The following is a 25,488-nucleotide window of genomic DNA, read 5'->3' on the forward strand; positions in this document are numbered from 1 at the left end:
TTTCTGCTGGAGGAGGCTTTTTCTCCAGTTTCTATAAGCTGACAGACCCTGTAATATTCCATCTTGAATTTACAGTGATTTTCTTTGTTCTTTTTTCTTTTATTAAAAGTTTTGCTTTTAAAAAAAAAACACTACTCGGCGCTTCTTGTTTTGTCTCTTGTGTTCATTAAATGGAGCATCTCTTGTCACTGTCCAGCAATAGCCTGTAAGCACTGATGGACTCCATTTGCCCTGATAGCCTGCCAGGAGATTCCACTGCTGTAGTCTGGAGCCTAACAGCTCTGCCTTACTCTTGGGTAGTTCCAAATCCCTGACAAGGTCATTCAGTTCACCTTCTGTTATGAGGTGTGGTTCAGAGGAGGAGGATGGGAGAATATGTGGGTCCTGTGACATTGATGGTTCAGGACCAGAAGTTTCATCTTCTTCCTCATCTGACTCAAGTGAGAATGATTCTGGTGCATCAGGAACCGGCAGGCCTTCTCCTTGGGGTACTGGGTGTATAGTTGATGGAATGTTTGGATAATGCACAGTCCACTTTTTCTTCTTTGACATACCTTTCCCAACTGGAGGCACCATGCAGAAGAAACAATTGCTGGTATGATCTGTTGGCTCTCTCCAAATCATTGGCACTGCGAAAGGCATAGATTTCCTTTTCCTGTTCAACCACTGGCCAAGATTTGTTGCACAAGTGTTGCAGCATATGTGTGGGGCCCACCTCTAGTCCTGATCTCCAATTTTGCAGCCAAATAAAGGTGATAGGCTTTCTTAACCAGAGTGGTTATACTGCGCTTTTGTGATGCAAAAGTCACTTCACCACAAACATAGCAGAAGTTATCTGCACTGTTCACACAAGTACGAGGCATCTTTGCTCACTTTGGCTAAACAGAAATGTGTCCCTTTGCAAAATCAAACACTGACAAATAAGAGAGCACGACACTGTATGATTTCTAGAGCTGATACAGGGCAATTTGTTCAGCAGAGTGATGTAAGCTTCATTAGGATTGCATCATCCATGACTTCTAGGAATAACATGATGCAATTCATATCATGTATGACACAATACCAGCTTCAGATTGCATCATTCATTGTTTTGCCTCAAAAGCAAGTACTGTCCAAACCCAGTCATAGATTTATTCATAGATCCAGTCAAAGATGTATTTTAGTCATTTCTGGTTTAAATTGATATCCCTTCCCTTTATAACTCACTTATCCTCTGCCATTCCCAAGTCAAGGGTCATATATACTGACCCAATAGCATATCTTGAAAACTAGAGCCAATCAACAATTTTAAGCATCATTTTCATTCTCAGTGACTCAGAATTAGTAAAGTTGGACTATATTTATTTCAGAAGCATTTTGGCTGTAGAGCAGTGTATAATATACAATAGATTAAACTTAATAGCAACCTGAATATTAACAAGTTCCCCAACATTTTGGCAGGAACCAATCCCATTCCATTGATTTTAATGTTAATGGGATTTGGATTCTGACAATGGCATGATGCTTATTAAGAATATTTTTTGGAAGAACCTCCCCCCCAGCTGTAGGCAGGTTTGCAAGGCTGCAGCCAGGGAAGGAAGTGCTAGGGTGTGTTTTCCTTGGATGCAGCCCTACAAAGCTGTGCGTGCTTTGTGCTCAGCATGTTTCCAGCACTCTCTTCTGGGGCTGCAGCCCCGCAAATGTACCTGTGCACAGGGACCACATAAGAGCAGAGGCTGTGGGCAGGGCAGCAGTGGGGAAGGGGCTGCAGCACAGATGCCAGAACTGTGTAGCCAGGTTTATGTTGCCAGGTTTATGTTGCCATTTCTCATGATTTTGTCATAGGTATCATGACAATTATTGTTTTCCTTAAACTCCCAGCTCCTGGTGTCAAGTGTATGTGATTATTTCAGTCTTCATTCTTAAAGAAAAAGTAAGTTTCTAGCTCTTGTGGCTGTGGAGAAAGCTTCAAAATGTGACCTCAGTGAACCTAAAGGCTCAACAAGCAGAAAGCAAATAAAAAGAACACCAAATCTTCTACGTCCATAGCGACTAGGATGGTGTTTTCTGGAAGATCACCAATGGATTGTAGTTTCCTCAGGTGTCTCGAATATAGCTGGGAGTGCTGGTAGCATAGGGCCTGAGGAGAGTCCACATAGCCAGACAAATCTGCTGTCACGGTGCCAATGCCTGAGATGATCGGGCATCCAGAATTCCCAGGTTTATGGATCTTGAACAGCAGATAGACCCCTGGTCGGGTCTCTAGAAGTGTTTCTGCGTAGATTTGTTCCTATGCTTCTTCATGGCATTTCTTGAGCAGATGGTGCAGTTTCTTTTGCTAACCCTCAGTGGGATCAGAGAGTAATGGCCATGTGATGTCAGAGAGTATGCCATTATGTGCCAGCAATGCCCCTCCGCCATGTACATTAGCCAAACTGGACCGTCTCTATGCAAAAGATTAAATGGACACAAATCAGACATCAAGAATTGTAACATTCAAAAACTATTAGGAGAGCACTTTAATCTGCCTGGACACTCAGTAACAGTCTTAAAAGTAGCCATTCTTAAAAAAAACCTTCAAAAACAGACCAATGAGAAACTGCAAAACTGGAATTAATTTGCAAACTTGACACCATCAAATTAAGTCTGAATAAAGACTGGAAGTGGCCGGGATGCTACAAAAAGTAATTTCCCTCTGATACTCACACCTTCTTGTCAACTGTTGGGAATGGGCAACATCCACTCTGATTGAATTGGCCCCCGTTAGCACTGACTCCTCACTTGGTAAGGACACGCCCATCTTTTTCATGTGCTGTAATATATATACCTGACTAATGTATTTTTCATTCCATGCATGAAGTGGATTTTAGCTAACAAATGTTTATGCCCAAATACATTTGTTAGTCTCTAAGGTGCCACAAGGACTCCTTGTTGTTTCTTCCTGAAAAGCAGATGTTAGGTTGCTGGAATAATTCTTTCATGTACCTAGCGCTGTTCACTGGATTTTTCACACTCCAGAGAGACATAGCTATGCCAATGTAACTTTTCAGTATAGATCAGCGCTGACACTGTGGCCAAAAGGGCTAATGCAATCTATGGATGTATAAACAGAGTCATCTAGAGGTTATTTTACTTCTGTATTTGCCATTGGTGTTACCTCTGCTGGAATACTGTGTCCCAATTCTGATGGCTACAGTTCAAAAGCATGCTGATAAATGAGAGGCATGAAAATGATTATAGGATTAGACAACACCCAAGACAGACCCAAGGAGCTCAATCTATTTAGTTTAAACAAAGATAAGGTTAAGTGGTGATTTCAGTATAATCTATAAGTACCTACTGTAACCGTGCCTCAATGGGTCATAACTGAGGATGACAAATTCAGGACAAACTGCTGAGAAATAGGGAATAAACACGTGTAGAGATATTAAAGGTACTAACAGTGATTCCCACAAGTGACAGTGACCCCCCCCCCCGTTTCACCAAGTACAAAAATCTTTTAGTTCTTTTGTTAAAACTTGTAAGCTCCTGTCTGCAGAAAACATTGATTGTATCTGTCCTGTGAAAGATACTCTATTACTATATAAAACTTACAAACAAGTTAATTGACTTTGTTCTTGAAGTGGACACTATGTTGCCACCCCTGCTGTGAGCCTTAAGCTGTTAGTTGACTCTGCCTAAGATAGGTATGTATGTTGATGAATGCTTGATGTAAGTGAATGGTTAGGGAGGTGCCAGCCTAGAAAGGATCCATCAGCCGAAGAATGTGTCAAGTGGACCATCAGACAACCCCCAGAGGGTAAACTGGGATCCACCCCAAACACCTGGAAGGACTGTGCCACTTTAGACAGTGTGGAGCCACCAGGAATGTGCCATCTGCTGACTGAGTCAGCAACAGCAGAATGAAACAGCTCCCATAGACTAACATAGGAATTAATTCCTATAAGAATTAACTCCAAAAACTGAGGAATTTGAGTCTCTGGTTCTGCTGCCAGCCTCCAGGAGCATCAGGTGCATCTGACACAGATTCGGCTCCATCCTCATGACCAAGATACCTGGCCAGTAACTTGGCAAGAGCAACTTTTAGGCAGGTAACTATAATACCTATACAGAGCTTGAATGAATGACTATGCGAATGAATATATATATTGTGTGTGTGCATAAGGAATAAGTAGTAATAGGAATTAGTCAAATAACGTTGTTTACTTTTGTCTTTTGCTTTATTATATTTACAGTAAATGTGGCATCTTTGCCTTATCTCTCTTAATAAGATCCTGCTGGTTTTTATTATATTTGGTATAACACACCCCAACACCGGTGGCTATACCCCATAAGATATACCAAACCAGCAACAAAAGTAAACTTCTGTTTCACCACACTAGCTAAGAAGAAGTCATAAAAGTAGTTTCTTTGGGTATCCCAGTCCTTGTGTTACCACCGAAAACACTGGATTTAGAGATGAGTGGTTCTTTACAATCCGTCTCATCAAATAAAAGGTTCTTCTGATCCCAAAGGATGAGCCACACATCCAGATCAATATATAACTTAAATCTGATGCCAATCCTTTAGTATCTAGAATCTGAATGTTTATTCATAAAAAGAAAGAAAGACAGGTGAGAGTTAAAATTGGTAAAAAGAATCAAATACATACAGTAATTGCAAAGTTTTTGGTTTAGGCTCGTAGCAGTAATGGAATAAACTTCCGACTTAAGTCAAGTCTTTGGCTGCTTCCAAATCCTTGGACAGTCCTCTGTCCATTGGTTAGAATGTTCCCAATAGTATAATCTAGAGGCTGGAGCAGAAAAGAGATTGAAGCAGGATAGAGGCTGGAGCAGGATAGAGGCAAAGTGGAGGGGTTTCTAGGGCCTTTTATATCTTCTGCCATGTGGAGGGAATCCCATTGGTCCTTCTGTGGAAAAGTACAGTAACAAGATGGTTGTTGAAGTCAAATGGACAAGTCACATGTCCATGCATTTCGTCTAGTCACAGAAGGAAATTCCATTAAGTGTAGATAGGCATCTCTCATGCTCTTGTCAGTTAAAAGTTCTTTTGATAAGGCACTCAATTTGAACAGTCCCTCCAAGATGTGCTGGCTAGTTACCTTGTGGGTATTACCCCAGGAGCAAACATTTGAAATCAAGGTATAGAGCCAACATTCATAACTTCAAATACAAAAATGATACATGCATACAAATAGCAGAACTATATTCAGCAATTCATAACCTTTCCCTAGACACCTCACTTGACAATCTTTGCACAAGATTTGTTGCAAATATATAATAGTGGTTGCAACAATGATCGAGATGGTCATATTTTAATCAGATAATATCACACCTATATTGGAGAAAATGTGTTATAATGGACTCTTCAATGTGGCAGAGAAAGGGCACAATCCAATGGATGGACGTTATGCTAGACAAATTCAGACTGGAAATAAGTTATATATTTTGAACAGTGAGGATAATTAATCATTGGAACAACTTACCAAGGATCATGGTGGATTCTCCATCACAGACAATTTTTAAATTGAGATTAGGTTTTTATTCTAAAAGATATTCTCTGGGAATTTTGGGGGGAAGTTCTATGGCCTGTTTTAAGGAGGTGGTAGACTAGATGATCACAACGGTCCCTTTTGGCCTTGGAATGTATGAAAGGGCCAGGCTGACATACCCTTACTGACATTGGCCCTATTTAGGCTCTTATTTAAGGCATGCTTAAAAAACATTTAGCTTAATGACTTTTAACTAGCACATTTTAATAGAGTAGCATAGACAGGGTTTAACATCTTTAAAAACGTGTTAGCTGATCAGAGACAATCCCAAACAGGGAATCTAGGAAGGTCCATCAGTCAGCATAGCATAGGTGAAGAAGTTAGCAGGTGACACACATCAGAGGCAGAAAGAAAGCATGGTGGGTGGGAGATGGTGAGCACAAGGATGGGGTTGTGGAAGCACATGTTGTATTGAACTCGTTTTATCTTTGATTATATTGTCACGGTACTGGGAGTTTCTGGAGCATGCAAACCATATGGGTAGCTCTGTTATCTTTGGAGAGAATACAATGTGTTCCCCACTTCACCTGGACAATGAGGAGGGGAGGCAGGATAATGGCTATGTCTTCATACCACCCTTCTTGGCCACCTTTCACAATAACAGAACACCACTATCTGTCACCTTCAGCCCCCAACTAAAACCTCTCCAGCACATCATCAAAGATCTACAACCTATCCTGAAAGATGATCTCTCACTCTCACAGATATTGGGAGACAGACCTGTCCTTGCTTACAGACAGTCCCCTAACCTGAAGCAAATACTCACCAGCAACCACACGGCACTGAACAAAAACACTGACCCAGGAACCTGTCTTTGCAACAAAGCCCAATGCCAACTCTGTCCACATATCTATTCAAGTGACATCATCATAGGACCTAATCACATCAGCCATGCCATCAGTGTCTCATTCAGCTGCACATCTACCAATGTGACATATGCCATCATGTGTCAGCAATGTCCCTCTGCCATGTACATTGGCCAAACCGGACAGTCTTTACACAAAAGAATAAATGGACACAAATCTGACATCAGGAATCATAACATTCAAAAACCAGTAGGAGAAAACTTTAATCTGTTTGGTCATTCAATAACAGACCTGAGGGTGGCAATTTTGCAACAGAAAACTTCAAAACCAGACTCCAACGAGAAACTGCTGAACTTGAATTGATATGCAAATTAGATACAATCAACTTAGGCTTGAATAGAGACTGGGAGTGGCTGAGCCATTACAAACATTGAATCTGTCTCCCCATGTAAGTATTCTCACACTTCTTATCAAACTGTCTGTACTGGGCTATCTTGATTATCACTTCGAAAGTTTTTTTTCTCTTACTTAATTGGCCTCTCAGAGTCAGTAAGACAACTCCCACCTTTTCATGCTCTCTGTATGTGTGTATATATATATTTTCACTATATGTTCCATTCTATGCAGCCGAAGAAGTGGGCTGTAGTCCATGAAAGCTTATGCTCAAATAAATGTTAGTCTCTAAGGTACTGCAAGTACTCCTGTTCTTTTTTCACAAAGCTAGCACCCGTAAGGAGCTTCTGATGCTTTCCTTAATGTTATTCTGGCTAGCCTCAATAACCAAAAAAATAAAAAACCACTTGTACCCTTCCTTCTTTGAATTAGGGTCTGGCTAGAATCTGGCCTTGCATGTCTTGTTTTGACTCACACAGCAATATATCAAATTAGCTAATGAAGCTGACATCCTTTGTCAACTGCTTTGAAATCTACTGAGGAAAAATGATATATAAGAGCTAGGTATAACCAATATTACCTTTTTCACAGTATTTTTCCCCTTTCTCCTTTTTTATGACTTTTTGAATGTTCCATATCTATTTTATTTGTGGCACACTTCAGTCCTAACATGGGGTTCAGATTCTCTCTCTCTCTCTCTGGCAATTCATCACTTTGGTATCTGAGCACGTATTTATATACCACATTATTGCATCTGTAACTTATGTCTGTACCACAAAGCGTCTATATTTTTTTTTAAAAAGAATAAATTTCTGCATAGTCAATTGTCTGGGATCTATCCAATAGTTTCAGTGTATCTGTAGTGGCAATGATCATTCCAACCTCACTCTCTTAACTTTTGTTAAAGTGAGCTGAGCTTCTGAGAGTAACCCTTTTCGGTTATATCCATTCCATAAGCCACAAACAAATCTATCTCACAAAGAGTCCTATAAAGTGTCTATTAAATCACAGTGTTCTGTGAAATTCCTTATCTCTGCTATGTAAGTGCTGCTGCTCTCTCCTTTCTAGGAAATCCAGGAGAAACTTACAAAATCTGAATCTGTCTTTCTGCCATTTCCAAAGGCTTCCAACCTATGTGGTTTTACAAAATGTCTTCAAAGTTTATTTAAATGTCTTGTCTTAGTAGGTTTCTTTGGTTCTATTATTTCTTGAAGTAATTGCCTATTTCTGCCCACTATTAAGATAAGCAGGGTGAGCACCTTCTTCTATTCTGGTGCTTCATTAGCAATAAACTGTAGATTCAGTCCTTCAATGTAGGTACTGAATGTTTTTCAGCATGGATTGAAATGTTCTATTAATCCTGTAAGAGACTTTATTGTCTCACTGTAGTGACTGATTTACTTTGTAGGGTTTTTTTCCTTCCTTTTATTTTACCAAATGCTAGCTTGGTTATCTGTATAGCTAGTAAATATTCATTTTCCCCATCACTAGAACTAATCAAAAACCTTTGAATGTTGATTTTTCAAAGACATTGTTGGAAAAATTGAATGTTAACAGAAGAATGAAAAAAAAAATCTAAAACTGCTCCCCCCCATTTTAAGCAACTCCATTCATCTGTTTTTAGTGAGATACACTAGAAATTCAACAAAGAGATGTCTCCAACCTTCTAATTTAATACTGCATCACAGTTTTAACACCACTGGATTGCCTTACTAGCATATCAGTTAATCCATGACTTCTTAAACTGGTATACATAGATTTGGTAGAAAAATGATGGGAGAGAATGTGAAAAGTCAACCAGCAATTGCAGAGAATGAGCAAAAGAGACCACTCCAAAACCTGGACAGATTAGGTATTTTAATACCTATCTAGCTCCTCTGGACAACTATTAAAGAACTGTGATGCATAATGCAAAGTTAACTGGAAAGAGTGCAATTTCCCTAATTGCAGAGCGGGCCAGGCCCAGCTGGGAAAAGATGCTTAGATGAGAAGGAGATTGCAGGAAGAGATAGAAAGAATTCCATAGTCCCCCTCTGGTTTCTGGAGAGTAAAGGAAAGGCCTAGAGAGAGGCAGATGTAGAGTAAGGCCAGAAATGGGCTGTGGAAAGGGGCCTGAAGAAAGGCCAAGGCAGGAAGAAGTCCAGGGAAGCAGAGACAAACCCAGAAAATAAAAAGGGCCTCTTTTGCCCTACAGGCCACTGGGAAAGGTGTTACAGAAATTCCCTGACACAAGGGAGAGAAGAACTTTGAGTTTGGAACCAGGTGTCCAGGGAGAAAACCCATGCAAGGCATTTATCTGCACAAGAGAAAGAGATGTCTACAAAGCCCACGAAGAGATGAAGAGTCCGTAGAAGCTGGATAGGAATGAAGAGTTATCTTTGAGCTTCGTTTATTGCACTATTTGTTTACCTCAGAAATGACCTGGCTGGAGGATGAGTCACAAGACAAGGCAGACCACTGAAGGGCTGGATCTTCTGTTGGCAGGAGGCACAAGAAGAGCTGAACTTGCTATACAGGTGACTCTACTCTTCTATGAACATTCTGCCCAGTTTCTATCTCAACTCAGAAAAAAAAAAGAGTTAGGAACACTAACTTATAGAGCAGTCAAACCTCACCCTCATTGGTTGGATGCTATTGTGTAGATATATATGCATGTTGTAGCTGTGACAGACTCAGGATATTAGAGAGACGTGGCTGAGGTAATATCTTTTACTGGACCAATTTCTGTTGGTGAGAGAGATGAACTTTCAAGCTCTTCTTTGGGATTGAGAAATTTACTCAGAGTGTCAGAGCTAAATACAAGATGGAACAGATTGTTTAGCATTAACTCATTAACACATATTCAAGAGACCATTCAAGGGACATGATATAGATAACAGCTAATAATAAAATCAGTCACCAGTGATTTCAGACAGCTAAATGGAAACAGATATTTTTTAACAATGTTTACATTGTGTAAATCTAAAAGTTCTCAATTGAATTCAGTGGCATTCTTTCAGATTTACATCAGCATAACTTTTGCCTAAGCAAAAGTATGGAACAGGGATTGTCTTTTCATTCTGTGTTTGCTCCTAGGTACTATAATAGTATAAATAATATATAATGATAATAAAACAGGTTTATTATATAGAGCAAGATTAATCATATCTATTATTTTGCTGATTTAGTGCCTGATCCAACTCCCAATAAAGCTGGGAGAAAAAGTCCTGCTAATTTCTATGGCATCTGAATCAAACTCTGGTCCTCAACTTTACTCAAGCAAAGTTTCCAATGAAGTAAATAGGAGTTTTGCCAGAGAAATGACTGCAAGATTGAAACATTATTTACACAAAATGTCTTTAGCAGAACTGTATATACTTGTCACTTGCACCGAACTGTTTTTAAGACCAGTACAAACTGACACAATGTCAATACTTTTCCAATGTAGATTAGAAAGACAGCCCAACACCCAGGATTATACACGAGAATGTAATGCTGACTACAAAAATATAGGTGTTTCTATCAGCAAATCATTACCAAATGGTATTATGTTCCTGTTTAGTTACAAATGCCTTGAAAATGGTAATGTTTAAAATTCTCTGAGGCTGCATTTGCTGCATTCTGCATCTGAAGCATGAAATGTTTCTATTTTGGGAATATGATTTGTTTCGGTTTAATTCTCTGATTAGCCTTTTTAAAATAGGAAATGGTTCCCTTTAGTTCAATCTTAGTTAGTACTGTTTGTTAGAAAGGGGATATTTATGGGTATTTGAGCGTGATGATTGTATTTAATCTTTTTGCATCATATAATGGCTACATGCTTTTTTAGTAAGCTGTTAACATGCATATTTTAGAAGATATTATAGCCTCCTATAGATCCTCTCTGAATAAAATCCAGATTAATGACAGACTCTGAAAGGAAAACCAATAGCTGACACAAGGTTGGATTAAGCCCTCGTCCAGACTAACCCGCGGCATCGGTGGGTTAAAATCGATTGCTCGGGGATCGATATATCGCGTCTAGTCTGGACGCGATGTATCGATCCCTGAGCGCGCTTACATCGATTCCGGAACTCCATCAACCCCAACGGAGTTCCGGAATCGACACGGAGACCCGCGGACATCGATGCAGCGCCGTCCAGACGGGTGAGTACCTCGATTTTAGAAATTCGACTTCAGCTACGTTATTCCCGTAGCTGAAGTTGCGTATCTAAAATCGATTTTAATATCTAGTCTGGACATGGCCTGAGAAAGAAAAGCTCCTAGGGTTGGGAAGTTGTCATAATGATGACTGTTCTAATAAAAACAGGAAGAACCAAAGATCTGTGCAAATCTACTAACAAAGACAAAAAAAAGAAAACACTTAAGTCATTCTGTCTCTTCTACTGCTATCTGCAAGTGCATTTAGCATGAAATAGAGCCAAATATTTTAAGCTAATTTTCTTTAAAAGCATCTTCAGATGTCTTATTTTCTTCTGAAAGAGAAGAAAACCTTAAGATGACTTTTCCTAAATGCAATGAGATTCTGAGGTCTAGAACGTGCTATAAAGGACAATTCCTTTCTCAGTTCTATTTTGTTCCCTCCTTTTCCAGAAGATAAAATAGTGTATAATGATTATTTATTCCTTTCTGGGTCAGGAAGAGTTAAATTTGTCTTTACACAAGCTGGCTGATGACATGGTGGGTAATTAATGGCTCATTAATTTCTTAGGAACAATCTTTTTCATCCTTAATCTGATTTATCAGTCTGTAACTACTATATTTTAGAGTGCTGATTCCTGTAATATCTAGGTCGTGATTTTTATTTATTTATCTTAAAAGGGAGAGGAATACAAGAGTCAAAAATGGACACTGTTTACACAGTTTTTTATGGGGCTCTGAAGGTGGTCAGATTAGAAATGCCCTGTCTCAACTCCCAGTATACTCCCTCTGAACCTTTTTAGTTTCCTACACAACTGCTGACTTTGTCATTTCCCTGGGGGTGCTAGATGCCTGCTCCGCCCCTGGCCCCACCCCCACTCCACCCCTTCCCCCAAGGCTCCTGAAGGGAAACTTTCCCTTCTCCCAAGGTCCCAACCCACCCTGCCTCTTCCCACCCTTGCCCCGCCTCTTTCTGACCTGTACCCGCCCCTCCCCAGAGAGCATCCTGCCCTCGCTCTGCCTCCTCCCCCAGTGCCTCCTGCATGCAGCTGAACAGCTGATTGTGGGAGGGTGGGGGATGAGCTGATCAGCAGGGCCACCAGTGGGTGCTCAACACCCAGTATTTTTTTCCCATGGGTTCTCCATCCCCAGAGCACCCATGGAGTTGGTTTCAAGTCCTGGTTAAGCAGATGATGAGGTACTATCTGAGCTAATTTGGTCCACAATTATCAAGGGCATCAGAAATTACCTCTTTCTTAAATTGTAACTCTCTGGGCCAAAGGACCATATATTGTTATCTCTGCATGGAATGCATTGCTCATTGGGGCCCAAATCCCTGACTGGGGTCTCTAAGAGTTTCCCCAATACAAAAAACACATTACTATTAATATTGTAAGAGGGGACCCTTGTAAAGTTTCAAAGAGGGAGGTGAGTGAATGATACTTCTAACTGCGGCTACGTCTTCACTACCGGCCGTATCGGCAGGTAGCAATCAATTTCTCAGGGATCGATATATCGCGTCTTATCTAGACGTGATATTTCGATCCCGAACGCGCTCCTGTCAACTCCGGAACTCCACCAAAGCGAACGGTAGTAGCGGAGTCGACAGGGGGAGCCACGGACATCAATCCCGCGCTGTGAGGATGGCAGGTAACTTGATCTAAGATATTTCGACTTCAGCTACGTGAACGACTTCAGCTACGCTATTCACGTAGCTGAAGTTGCGTATCTTAGATCGATTTCGCTCCCTAGTGTAGACCAGCCCTGCATTTTGGGTGGGCTGGAGGAGATCAACAGGAGTTCTAGGGAGGCCAGAGAGGAGGAGATTTTAGCAGGTGAAGTGGGAAACAGAGGAGGCATGTGTGAGAAACTACGAGTTAGTCTACCTGTATTATTTTTATGAAAAATAAGGGTGACTTGGTTTCCTTGTTCACTTTTATATTGCTGTCTGCCTGAATGCATAGAATTAAATCAGAGGACTCTGCAAGGGGGTTGTTAAAGAAGTGAGCAGGAAAGGGTTACATATCTGCAAAGGAATTAAAATAACAATGGCTGGCTGCTCTAGGCTAAGTTGTTTTACCATTATAGAGGCTAGCCTGAAGAAAAGAGAGATTGTTTGTATGTTTTTGGAGAGCTGCCAGAGGCAGCCCAGGATGTGTCAGTGATAAAGCTGACAGACTGGGAAGTCTCAGAGAGAGCATGCTGCAAGCAGTGCAGGATGTTTCTCTGAACTCAGAGATGGAGAAAAAGCCAGACCTGCCAAAGCTATGGCTAGAGGGGTTAAGCTTAGGCAATGAAATATGGGTGGGGGATTCTGCTTAGCCAAGTCTGCTTTGTATCTTTGGGTGGAAAAAAAAAGTTTAATAGAATCATAGAGTTAGCAGGGCATGCAAGGGTCATCTAATCTAACTCCCTGTCAAGATGCAGGGTTTGTTTTGTGTAAACCATCCAGAACAGATCATGCTGAAATTATTTTTGAGTCACTTTAATCAGCTATTGTTGCAGGCTCCTGATGGGAAACTTCTGCAGTGTCCAAACCTCAGTTGGACCTGCTGAGATAATCATGATTGGTACCCAGGGAGCTGTAACCCAGCTGCTGGTCTAAGATTGAGCATTCCTCCCCAGTTGAGAAGGCCTGAAGCCTGACACCTGTAAGGGTACAGTTGGCGAGGTTCTGAGAAAGCAGAGTAGTGCAGCTAGCCTGGTAACAGTGATAGCATAGCCAAGTGTTTTAGCTATCAGTTCAAAAATAAAAGATTGTATTTTTTTAAATGTTGTCAAGACAGAAGCTGCAGGATGTGGTGTTCACCTGAGTATTTGAATAGAAGGCGAGAACAAATATATATATATATAGTTCTGAAATATTGTTAATACATACATTTTTAAACTCGCTTTTCGTCTGGAATTAGGGCATGTGCTCTGGGTCCCCTGTCTTGTGACTATTTCTCACTCTAAGGAAGTATTGGCTACAGACCCATCCTGGGCTACATAAAGTAACTGGGCTAGCTAGAAAGAGCTCAGTATCTCCATTATGGCACAACATAGTGCTCACTGATCTTGCAGTTGAAGAACCTCTGCAAGTGCAACCAGGATGCAGTTTGCACCTCCACATCTGTGGCAATAGTTGTAGTTGAGCAATGAGTCACCCCAGGGAAGAGGGAGATGGTGACAACACATTTTGGTCTCTGCCAGGGAGGGAAGCTTTAAATGCTAATTGGGGCTTTATCTGCTAAGATCCCTACACATGGAGGCTACCCAAGGCTTGTCACTGGCTAATGATGCGAATAAAAGGTGCCTAGTTGGCGTTAAAATAATCCTCTTTAAACAGGACTAAGTTAATATGATCTAGATACCTTTTAGTTCGTGCCCATGCATCTACATGGAGAGTTACACCACAGCATTCTAGAGCGATGCTGCAGGTCACACCCCCATAATGTGAACTGCAGGGCTGTGTAAACAAGCCTATAAAGTGCCTTTTGTGCATTAGCTACACTTTGGAAGCATACTAAGCTAAATCACCTGAGGACACTTAAGGCTTGTCTATGCTACTGCTTAAGTCAATGTAACTTACATCACTCGGGGTGTGAAAAAAACACCCCCTCTGAGCAACGTAGGTTACATTGACTTTAAGTGTTATCTATTCCACTCTACCTCGGCAAGAGACACTCTCCTGCCAACATAGCTTCCACCTCTTGTTGAGGTACAGTAATTACATCCATGGGAGACAGCACTTCGGTCAATGTAACATGTCTTCCAGATGCTGCAGGTAGTGAGGACAAGCCCTTAGTGAGCACTGAGAGAGTCCACTCAGGAAGTTAATATAGAGTAGCTCAGGGATCAGTAACCTTTGGTATGCGACCCAGGCTGGTTTGTTTACCTGTTGTGTCTGCAAGTTCGGCCAATTGCGGCTCCCGCTGGCCGCGGTTTGCTGCTCCAGGCCAATGGGGGCTGTGGGAAGCAGCAGACAGCACATCTCTCAGCCTGCGCCACTTCCTGAAGCCCCCATTGGCCTGGAGTGGCAAACAGCGGCCAGTGGGAGCCGCGATCAGCAGAACCTGCGGATGTGGCAGTTAAAAAAACCGGGTTGCATGCCAATGGTTGCTGATCCCTGAAGTAGTGTGTGCTTTAAAAATCATACTTACCTTAGTGCACATGTAGAGAAGCCCTTACTTCTCATAACAGTATGTATTTGCTTAGGAAATTGTTGCTAAATATGGCTCACTTATACCACACTAACACAACAAGGGGTAGAAAAAAAGACAGAAGAAGCAATGATCACGCTACCACAAAACAGGCAGAGAAACATAGAGGTCTTAATGTGGTGGAACCTGTCCCTTCTTCTTTACTGCAAAATCTCACAATTTCAGTTTATTTCCAAACTACCTGCATACCATGAGGATAAATTGTTATTGCTATAAATTATACTGCTATTTTTTTAAAGAAAGTCCTTTTCTTTAGAATAAATTATCCCATAAAGTAATATTCCGTATTGTTGTGGTTGTAGGGTTTTGTTTTTTTTGTTTTTGTTTTGTTTTGTTTTTTAATGTTTTACTGTCAATTAAGGAGTTAACAGAATTTAGAGGGAAATAAAGTTTACACTCTGTGTAAGCACTCTGGACCTGATTCTTTGCTCTGTCCAGCATCCACTGTTCAGTGAAGTGGAGTAAAAATGGGGGCCCTGGGTATATGTTAGAGATACTCTATTTACTGAATGTGTGCAAGCTGGCAGTGATACTATTGACCTTCTAGGGATTGTTGAAGCACAATACAATCAGGCTATTCTCGTTTCTCACCCTCCACATTCCAGCTTCATCCTGTGGCTGTGGGAACTATGATGTAGGAGTAAGCATCACTGGCTCTGCGCCCAGTGGAGACATTCCCCCCCTCCCCCTGCCTCCATGCCAGGGCCCCACAGGAAGGCTTGGGAGCCAGTTTCCATTCCCTTTGTAACATCTGAGTGATGCTGAGTTATTGGAAAGGTAGAGAATCTTTCATATTAGCAGCATTAATTATTGTAAAACAGCAGCGGTAGTCTGTAGTCAGTTATCCCCTTTTACTGAACCCTTTTGCTTTATGGAAAAAAACCCAATAAAAATCATGAACTCAGTCCCAGTGCTGGACTACGTACAAGAGTGTGCAATCTTTCTAAAATCAATGCTATGCAATGATATGCAAAGTTCCTCTTGGATTTCCAAATTCCTTGAATGCTTCTGATCCCTTTCTGTTTCCTGAAACATATCTGGTGAAAAGCTTGACCATACTAAACACTAAATTCCATAGGTGCTGGAACTAGGGGGGGAAAGGGCCCCCTGGCTTGCAGCAGTTTCCATCATATACCGGGTTTACAGTTTGTCTCAATAGCTTTCAGTGCCTCCACTATACAAATTGTTTCAGCACCCCTGCTAAAGGCTTCATTCAGCTCTAACTTTCAGTGTTTTTCACCAATATAAATCAATAACTTAAGTGGATTTACTCGTAATTTACAATGAGACACAGAATCCGGTCCATAATAGGTCATGGAGATCTCCCAGACCCAAAGAATGTGTAGAAAAGAATCTAACTTCATAGCCGACAAATATTCATTCATACAGGTCACATGTTGATACAATTGTAGATTATATTATTGAACATAATAGCATTTTGTGATTTCTTAATTCCAATAAATATACATTAGGTGCAAATTTGCTTGGATTTTTTTTGTTTATTTTCCCATCATTATAACGCACTAATATGGACATGATTTAATTTTACTACATCAAATAACTATTAACTTGATACTGGAAGCCGTGCACTGGGCCTGTGGCTGCTTCCCCATCTCACTCTTTAGACTTTTTCTTCCAAATTCATTGCAGCTTTATTTTATAAGGAGGACCCCATGAAAATGCCTACTATCATTGAGAAAAAGATTAGTTACCACCTGTGACCCAGTGAGCCTAGAGCAGCTCTCACTGGAAATGCCAAAGTCAGGGCAGGCTGCAAAAAGGAGAGCAGTGAGTAATACTGAACTTAAACTCTCCAACCAGTCACAAACAGGTGAAGCAAAAGAAGAAATCACACAGACTCCTTATTGCATTCCAGTTCTCTGGCTCCCAGTCAGCACCTAGGTCCAGTAAAGTGAGAAGTTATTTTAAAATTCTGCTCTCATATACAAAATGTTCTTCTGACCCCAAAGGGTCAGCCATGTTACCAGATCAATATGAGTTTGGATCTTACCCAAAACACCACACTGCCAGGCCAATCCTTTAGCATCTAAAACTAAAGACTTATTATAAACAGAAAAGAAAGAACAAGGAGAGACTTGTAAATGGTAAAGCAGTCACATACATACAAAGACTTCAAAGTCCAAATATCAGGTTCTTAGCAGTATTGGTGAGTTTGCTAGCTTGAAATTACCTCTGGAATACATCCACAGCTTGTACTGGTCATTCAGTCCTTTGTTCAGAGCTTCAGTTTGTAGCAAATTTCCTTCAGAGATAAGAAGCAGGATTGAAGACAAAAATGAGGAAGATGCAGCTGCCTTTTATAGTCTTCTGGCCTGTGCTTCCGTTGTTCTAGACACAAGCTACCCAGCGCCTGGCCTGGAAATCTTAGAGTTCTGTCCATAGGCATGTCCCTGCCTGCCTTGCTGGGTCATAAGATGTATCCCTGACCCTTTCAATGAGTTCACTGTACAGCTGATGTCCCTTGATGGGCCACCAAACAGAGCTGATGCCAATCTGTCTGAGAGTATCACTCAGTTTCACAACATACATTTGAAATACAGATATATTCTACATATCTATAACTCATAATATAAGGTGATACAAACATATAAACAAGATTATCACATCTGGCAAATTATAACACTTTTGCAGATACTTCACACAGCATATCTGACAGAACTCACTCCCGTTTTACAATATTGGTATTCATAATATCCTTAGGTGTCCCCCAGATTCCATACAGTGTCACACCACCACAGTACAGTAAATGTGAACATGAGTGGTGGATGGAGCTCCCCTTCGGGGAGACTAGCTCCCAGCTCTGCCCCTTTCACCTGCAACCCATTTCCCCCGTGGCCAGATCCCCAAGACCCACCACCCACGGCAGGAGCCCTGAGATCCCCTGCTCTTCCTCTGACAGAGGAGCTCCAATTCCCCTCTCCCCTGCAGCCCTGGGCCAGCTGGAGCTGCACTGCAGGAAAGGCAGGAAAAGCTCTTTTTTTCTTCTCTTCCAGGAGAAGAACTTGAGCATTTGATATTCTGGAGTTGTCTAGGGAGATTACTGATTAACCCAGGAAGCTGAATAGCCAATACTGCCTCCTCAGCCACCCCAGAACCTGCATGAGGCATAATAATAAGCAAAAAGTTCCCCCATCAAACCCAGAACTGGCATCTGGCAGCCACAGCTGTGCCAGGGCAGATTTAGCCTACCCTGACATATTATACCCGCCACCCTTGAGTGTGAAATATAAATGTGAGGAAGGGACTGGAACTGTGGAATACTTTCAGCTTTCCCGCCCCACTGCCATATTATCAATCCCAAGATATCAAAAATCATGAGTTCAACCACCAAAAAATCATGACATTTGACCCCTCAAATAAACCTAGCCAATCATGTTTCTTAGTCTATCTTTTGGCTTTTTAACTTTCCTCTGCTCCTCTGCCAGTGAGCAGCAGCAAAGGTGGCACAAGTGGCAAGCAGAGACAAAGACAGCAGTGACAGCAGTGATGGCAATAGAAGGGGGGGCACTGATTGACCCACTCTCCACAGAGTGCAAATTGGACCCACTTACATGCACTCTTTGGACAGCAAACTGAGTGGAGTGTGGGAAAGGGAAAGGGGAGTGGTGTGTTAAAGCGCCATTTGTTTGTCATACTTTCATGCTTCAAGATGCGAAACTGAGGTAAAGGACACTGCCCTGCATTCTGTGAGGCAGGTATTTACTCATGGCTTCCAGGCTTCTGAATCTTTGTTGCAGATTTACCAAATTAATGCTGAGCTGCCTTTCCTTTTAATAAAGGGTGTTCTTTTGTTATACACAGACTCAGTGCGTGCAAATGGGGAAGTATTGTCTCTTACAGGTGTTCAGGGGGTTGTTTTTCGCTCACCCAGAAATTTGGGCGGGGGCTCAAACCAGCTCTATTTTCTAACATTAAGAGGAATCTCTAGATATTGAGCCCAACCTTTGTTGCTTCAAACATCATCTGATAGATGGATTTTATATACATAAGATAACAAATATAGGAATTGTCATACCAGGGCAGATCAATGGCTCAATTAGTCTTATCCCTTTTCTCTGACATTGGTCAATGTTGGATGCTTCAGAACAAGGCATAAAACTCATAATCTACCTAGCTGTGTAATATAACACCATGGAAGGAAATTGCTTGTGGATCACAGCTGGTGATCAGCTTATGCCATAAAGCATGAAGATTGATAGACCTTGTAATTTTATCCTAGTCCGTGTAACTGCAGATGTTATTTGTTATTATTTGTAACCATAGTTATTTATACTTTCAGCAGCAAGTCTAGAGTGTTTCAGTGAGAATCTTAAATACTTCATCCAACCCCCTCTACTTTGAGTTATTATGAAAATCTTGTCCATTTTTAATCACTTTTTTGTTTTACAAATTATGAACCAAAATGGGGGGTGGAGGAAGCATAACAATAGCATTTGTCCAAATGTAGTTTATCTGAATGAGGTGTTCAACGTTTTTCTGACAGATTACTTTGCCAGGGTATTAACTTGCTGCATCACAAGGCATGCAAAATAATTTCTGTGCCCATCTAGCTCTTTTTTCTTCCATCAGCTTTTCAGTTTCTTAAATATTGCACTTCAAATTTAAGATCATACACAGATATGATAGGGAACAATAAATAGCAATAGCCTGAACTTTTTTGCATTAGGAATAGTGCTAACAAAATGATATCCCCTTCTCTCCTATGCACTATTGTAGCAAGTGCTAAATTATGCCCATTTACTAAGGCTATGTGTACATTGGAAACACTGCAGTAGCATAGCTGTGCTGCTGTACTACATACATTTACTACAGTGACAGAAAGGATTCTTCCATCACTACAGCAAATTCACTTCTCCAAGAGGCAGCAGATAGGTTGATGGAAGATTTCTTCCATCGACCTAGTGGTGTTTACATCAGAGTTTAGGTCAGCTTATTTACAATCACACAGGCTGTGAAATTTTTCACAACCATGAAGGATGTAATTAAGCTGACCTAACTTTGTACTTTACACCTAAGGTTCCTGTTGGGGTACAGCCCAGCTCAGTTATTTTCATCCCGTTTTTCTTTTGCCACTTTTTGGGGGCTCCCACTACAGGGGGAGCCAAGTGCACACAAGGAAGGTCTCTGGACCTTTTCACTCACCCGCTAGCAAACCTCTCCCTTTTAGGGGTGAGGGAAGAGGGGACCTTGACTCCTAGCCAGCACTACCACCAGGTCCCCCCAGCTGGTGCTACAGCATTTACTCCAGGGGGTTAAATATGACACTCCCATCTAGTAAGGAGATATTCCCCAGGTGCCCACTATTAATTTTTTGGATTTGCAGTCTAAATCAGCAAGTTCCTGCCACAAGGAGGCTCAAACATCAGCTTGGTTGCCTCCACCCCACCCTTCATGAGCTATCTAGAAGTTAATCCAGCCCAATACTGAGATAATCCAGGAACAAATCGGGACCTATATCAGAGAGGTGTACTCTGTCCTCCTGATAAAATCAGTCCAGGGAGTGCAGCTGAACAGCAGCAATATCTTTTCTGTTTGGCCTTTCTCCAGGTCCTATCCACCTTTTTTGTGGGTGTACTGCAGTCTGCCAGAGGCTGCAGGCTAGTATCTCCAACCATACTATCCCACCACTGGCAAAAATGTCCACCAGTAGTCCAACATCCCACTTAGACTTTCATATCTATTGGGCCCAGTGGCATGTTCCTGGGTTGTTCACCCATAAGTGGATAACAATGATGTCTAGAGTATCCCATGGGGCATTAGCCCATGCAAAACAGGCATGAGCTAGTCCAGCGCATGCCTTATCTGCTGTGCCAAAAAAAAAAAAGAGAAAAGTTACATCCAGCGAGGCCAACTGCAAACACTTTGTTGAATTACACTTTCTTGTAAGCCGAGTGCACAAAGGTGTGCCCACAAATCCATATCCCCAGCCATAGGCTTGCTCCAATACATTCTATATGATAGACATGGGGAAGGAAGCCATGGTTAAAGCCTGTGGTGCTTATGGCCCACCACCTGCATCTGCCTCTCTTCAAACAGCCACATGTAGGATGTATAGGCCTCGCATCACCCAAGCCCTTTAGCCTAGACTTCTGATTCACCCCCTTACCTCCCCAACCCAACTGTGTAGCTATCATTGTGGTCCATATACAGAACAAATGGGAGCCATACTGTCATGGTGGCAAGCCCAAGAATGGCAGCCTCTTCCTATACACCCCTACAAACTGGAATTTAGTTTGCAGGAACAGTGCTACCTCCCAGGGAGGTCCGCAGTGCCCATACAGGATACAGTTCTCTCTCACCAGAGTAGCTCAGCTTGTGAAAAGCTGCTGTGCCCCATGCTAGGAAGGGACATCTCTCTTCCACAGGGCAGGGGGAGAGACATGAGATAGAATATGCCCTGATGCCCTGCTCTTAAATAATTCCATCAAAAGTTGAGTTAAGTGCATTCCAGTTCCTGTCAGGGTGGACAGGATGGACAGAGGAGACAGAAAAAAAACCCTCTGTTCATAGCACAATGTGCACTTATCACAGAGTGTGAACCATTTGGGGCAAGTAGGATTCCATCCGAGGGGTGACTTTGCTTATCTCAGAACCTGATCTGCTCTCTCCATGCCCACTTGAGGGCACACAAGGAGAGATATGGAAGAAATTCCAAAGCTGAGCCAGCTCCTGTTTTCAGGAATCTGGTAATGAATATTCAGTTCATCCAATGAGAGACTGGTGCACTTACACTGTAGCCAGTCTGTGGGTCCCTGAAAGACCCTGCTGACTGTAAGAATTCTTCACTGGCATTGGCTGGTGTGCTTGGGCAGGACTGATATGAAGGACAGGGGTATACCCACTGAAAGCCATTTGAAGGATAGTCTAATAATCCAGACAGTGGATGGAGAGTGGGGTTAAACTCTCACCTACACCAATGCCTTTCAGTCCCAGTCAGAACATGGATCTCAGGGGAGATGCCTTTAGATTCTCCCATTTAACAGACCAGCCTGCAACCCTGCAGAGCTGAAGACTGCATTATGTTTGAGGACATGGTTCAGTCTCATGAGGTCTGAGAGACAGAGGTACATCAATGGTTGCCACATTTATCCATATTCAGCATGGCAGAGATTCTAAGTGAGGGTTAGTGGGGAATGTCTCTGCTGAGACATTACACAGCCAAAATAAGTTAGCAACCAGATCGATTCTGCACAGCCTCATGTACAAGCCCCTTCCTGCATCTCATGCCACTGTTTGCCCAATTTATGGATAAACCAGATTTTTACTGGTGTTGCTCTGGATTTGAGGGGTGTGTATACCCCAAAATATGATTAAGCTAATTGCAGTCATATTATATGCACTCAGCCACTATGAATTAATTAAATAGAGCACCACATAGTTAAGGGTTATTTTGAAGACAGGTTTTCAGAAGCAAGATCAAAACTAGCTATAGTTTCTGCTAATCAGAATGGGAGGAGGGGAAAGACAAGTCAACAACTGAGACTGAAATAAGATAAGTGGGTGGAAGACCTTGAGACTGAGCACCTCTGATATTAGAAGTTTACTGAAAATTAGGAAAAGTGATGATTTTGTAGGGGTCATTATGACCTATGTGTCTTGCAAAAGTTAGTGATAAAAGATTAGATAATATAGTGTACTTTGGAGCAGTGTTCTACCTTGGCGGGAGAAACTGGCCACTGCGAACTGGCTGTTAATTACTCAATATCATTCCTGATGTTAGGTAAATATCTGGGATGTTCTAAACCTATTGCTTATGTTTGTGTATGCTTAAATCTAATAAACTGCCATGTTAGACAAGAGCATTCTTACTTGCATTTCATCTTTGATCAGACAGAATTGCTGTTTTCCTGTTGATTTATTCTTGACACCGCTTGGAGTGAAATAGTTATATTAACTCTGTTGGGGGTCCTAAAAACCCCAGGTAACACAAACACCTTTCCCTAATTTTCTATTCACTCCCCCATTGTGTTGGCTTCCCTTGGGAGAGGTAGGGATCAGCAAGGTGTAGGAATACTAATTTGCCTAGGTAACAAGACTCTCAGTTGAGTCTAAATGAGTTATTTTATTATACCATGAAGAGAGAAAGGGTTAAATGGTGCCTAGAACTCTTAAACAGCTCCCCCCCCCGGTACAAGTACCTGTCCCCACCCTCTCTCCGCTGATTGGGAGAGCTAGTTTGGAACCCATGTCCCCTGCCTAGAGAATGTTGTTCAGTTGAGGGTGAGTCCCTCCATTGGGGTATGCCAGGTACAGTTGTGCCTCCCTCAGTTCACACAACAAGGATAACAACCCTTCTGCAGTCTTTTTCTAAGCTCACCACTAGATGTCAGAGGAAAGCTCATCCAGACTCTGTTTACATCATTTGCAACTCTCTGCTCATTTTATTAGTTTCACATGGATTCTGGAGTCGTGTCAGTGATTGTTTCATATCAGTTCTATGAAAATAAGGTCAGAGCAGAGCTAGCAAGGAATTGATCCATTAAACATTTTTTTCTTCATCAAATGCTGATTTGTCAAAAACAAAGCTTTTGACAGGATTGGGCCAGTTTTGACAATTTTCCTATTTTGAATTTTAAAGAGTTTTAAAGAGTTTTAAAGCTTCCCATTTCAACATTTTCTAAATGACGAGTTCCATTTTTTGGTTCAGAACAACTTTTCATTCCAAAATGTAGGTTAAGGTATGGCTTTTATGTAAATAAAAATGGTCAAAAATGAAATGAAATACTTTGATTTTATCCAAATGAAAGTTTTGATTTGATAATTATATAGGAGGTTGGGAAAGTTATTTGCTGACCAGCTCTAGTCATGAGTCTGGTGGTATAAATGGGCTGTCAATTACCCACATTGTTGGACAAGAGCTGATCAGTCAATACTGGTACAGAAAAGAAATGTATACAAAATTCCACTTTGAGTCCTTACCCATTTCACTGCACATACTTCAGTGAATACCCTGATTTTGTATGCTGTTCGTGGTTATCTACAAAGAGCAAAAGGGGCATTAGATCATGATGAAATGTGTCTCCATAGAATACTAAGCATTTTGAGTACTACTGACCTTGATAGAAATCAACCAAAAACTCAATCATTTTCTCATATAAAGGGCAAAGCTGTTGCTAAGATTATAGATTGCAGGCAGGATACCATTTGCATACTCCCAGCAGTCATGCAAGAACCTATTTGTTAAATTTTAATCAAAAACTTAATGGCTAAAGTAAATAAGAGTAAGAGGGAAGCTCAGGAATTCTAGGTGATGTTGACATATGGCGAAGTAATGTAGCATCATCTTGCAGGAGAAGATATGGCAGGAGGAACAGAACAAGGGATAAAGGAATACATGTATCTGAAAGGATTCCATGCCTTCAAGCAGCCCATAGCCAGCCAAAGAAAAGAATTTGGCTGAAATCCTGGCCCAATTAAATCAATGGAAAAACTCTTATTGACTTCCATGGGATCTGGTTTATACCTTGTGTGCACACAGAGCGTGGAGTTGTTTAGGGGAACAAATCTTGTGCTCATAACCATTATTTCCAGTATGGAGAGTCAGGATGGTACAAGAAACTGGCAAAGCCATTCTGTTTTTCTTGATAATTACATATATTTAAATGTACTTAACCTGGAATTTAAAATCATGTTTTAATTAAATAAAATAACTTAAATATAGAGTAGACCCCAATGTGAACCATGCCCATGTTCCCTGGACTCATGGATGGCTGACTATTTCCATGTGCTTTTTGTAGTTGTTGACTCTGTTGCTTTGGGTACCCAGTTGCCATTTAGAAGGTTATAGCAGGGATTTTTTTAAATCTTGAAACTTCTAAGAACTCTAATCTGTTTTGCTGAGATTTACTTGGCCTAGCAGATAGCCTGCAGTGCTTTGTTTTTCCGAAATATACTTCTAAAGACCCTGCAATCTCTCTACTCTATCAAAATAATTATTTCAATTTTGCTTTCAATCTCACAATCCAACTCTCACATTCTTTGCTGTCAAATGTTTCACTTAGCATAGAGTTTGCAGTTATTATCACTGTTCCTTTAAAACAAAAAAGCCAGGCTGACATTTCCTCAAGCAGAAGGGCAGTCAGATTACCGATCAGTACATAGCCTAGTACAAAATGTGCTGCCAGTACTGACTTTCTGATTTGCCTCCCTCTATTTCTTCTTTAACAATCTGGATACTTGTGTATATGCAAGGAGACTGGCTCATCGGTGGTCAGGCCTAGTGGTCAGAGTCCAAATCCCAGTGCTTAAGGTCAAGACAAAGTCAGTGCCAGGGGTCAGAGCCGAAGGTGAAAACCAAAGTCAGAGTCTGAAAGCCAGAGCCACAGATCATGACAGAGCTGGAGCCAGGTATCAGAGTCAAGGATCAGAGCTGGGTAATCTGGAGTCAGAGATAGGGTTGCCAATTTTGGCTGGACAT

The sequence above is a fragment of the Gopherus evgoodei genome, chromosome 1 (genome assembly GCF_007399415.2).
Source record: "Gopherus evgoodei ecotype Sinaloan lineage chromosome 1, rGopEvg1_v1.p, whole genome shotgun sequence".
Taxonomy (NCBI): Eukaryota; Metazoa; Chordata; order Testudines; family Testudinidae; genus Gopherus; species Gopherus evgoodei.